At 31.0% G+C, this 1,673-nt stretch overlaps 1 protein-coding gene across 1 annotated transcript in view; it reads left to right on the forward strand.

Moving 5' to 3' along the window:
- The window catches only part of LOC137642105 (cuticle protein 8-like), a 2,581-nt gene extending 2,128 nt beyond the window's left edge, over nt 1-453 (forward strand). The window contains exon 3 of the mRNA XM_068374654.1: nt 1-453. This exon is cut by the window's left edge and continues 356 nt beyond it. The gene's annotated coding sequence lies outside the window, so the exon portion shown is untranslated.
- Nucleotides 454-1,673: the final 1,220 nt, after the last annotated feature.

The raw sequence follows: 1,673 nt of genomic DNA on the forward strand, positions 1-1,673 counted from the left end.
GATGCCAACATTGCCAAAATCATTAACTTCATGCCGATTTCGACGGTGATTTGTGTCTGACTTATATGTTGCCACTGGAAACTAGACGAAATCACTGAATGATGTCTATATCTTAGACTGAATTCATTGATTTCGGTTTTTAATTTAGTATGACCTTTCCCTCAAATTTTTGAACAATCAATTTTCGAAGTCTTTGAAGAAATTTAGAAAATAATTTCCAGTTATCCTGAAAAACAAGATTTGATCTGAGATTTCCATTCGATTTACGCGCATGTGAAGGCTCTCCCTTCATTATGATTATCTTGTTACTGTTCACCTTCATTTCATCACATTTGTTGAAAAACACATTCATTCTTTTCATCACCCATTTTTCTTTATCTTTAAGGAATGTTCACTATTGTTCTGAAAATAAAAGGCCTCTTGTTACTTATACATAATATATTTGAAATATGACTTTGTGGTTTTATTATTTCATCTTTTGAGCACCAGTGACAAAGGCATCAACCATCCTTATATGGAAGGTTTTAGGCAATCCACATTTTAACGGGCAAAATTTCATATCTGTGATATTAAAATCCTAACAATCTAAGAACACTCAATGCCTTGGATAAACAAAGAGAGATTGAGACCACTCTAATCTTTCAGCCTCGTTTTCCTTAATTTTTGAAACGCTTCACACCTTTTTCCAATTTTTCCTACCTTCTCCTGTCCTGTATTTGTCTTATCCCGACCTATGAAAATATAACATAAGCTATCATTGGAACGAAGTTCATTTAATAGATATCCTGTATTCTAAATGACCTTCTGGAAAATTATATTGGTGGATATTCTTGGGCAAGTGTTGTCACTTTTACATTTTACAACTTAATTCATTCACCTAATTCCATCATCTTTTTTTTATCAATTTGAATGTTTAAGTGTGTACATTTATCGTTTCAGGGAAAGTGAAAATACTCTCTCTCTCTCTCTCTCTCTCTCTCTCTCTCTCTCTCTCTCTCTCTCTCTCTCTCTCTCTCTCTCTCTCTCTCTCTCTCTCTCTCGTCAATTATAACTTGCTTTTTTTGTTAAAAAGAAAATGAATATCAGTATTTTTGTATTTGGTATGGTTGCATTTTATTATCAAGGGCTTAAAAAGTAATTTGTTATTAAAGAAGTATATACGACAGCAGCAATCAATAGAAAAACTTTGATTTGAATTTCCTTCCTTTTCATCTCTAACTGTATGTTCATCTATTGTTGTGTTGAAGAAGTCATCATATCAGTGCACTGTGAATATTATTTAACTCCGACGTGGCTGGGTAGTATCTATAAATGTAATTCCATAGCATTAATTTAGAAAATAATATACTGTAAACTCCAATGCATGTAGTAAAAATTGTTTTAGAAAAACTCCGATTCATATTTTATTGAAAGTAGCTGGGATTTTCAACGTAACTTCTAAATAATATGTTCTTGTAGTTGATAGGATTATTTATTTATTTATTTATTTATTTATTTATTTATTTATTTATTTATTTATTTTTCTTTTGGTGAGGTGGTCGTGAAGGTAAACATTTATCCACCATATAAACAATTATCTTAAACGTTGAACTTCCTTTGCTTACAAATGCAGGCAGGGAACATTTCTCTTCCGATGATTTTTTTTTATTAATTCATTTAATATTATTTCTTTT

Source organism: Palaemon carinicauda, chromosome 6 (assembly GCF_036898095.1).
Source record: "Palaemon carinicauda isolate YSFRI2023 chromosome 6, ASM3689809v2, whole genome shotgun sequence".
NCBI classification, from domain to species: domain Eukaryota; kingdom Metazoa; phylum Arthropoda; class Malacostraca; order Decapoda; family Palaemonidae; genus Palaemon; species Palaemon carinicauda.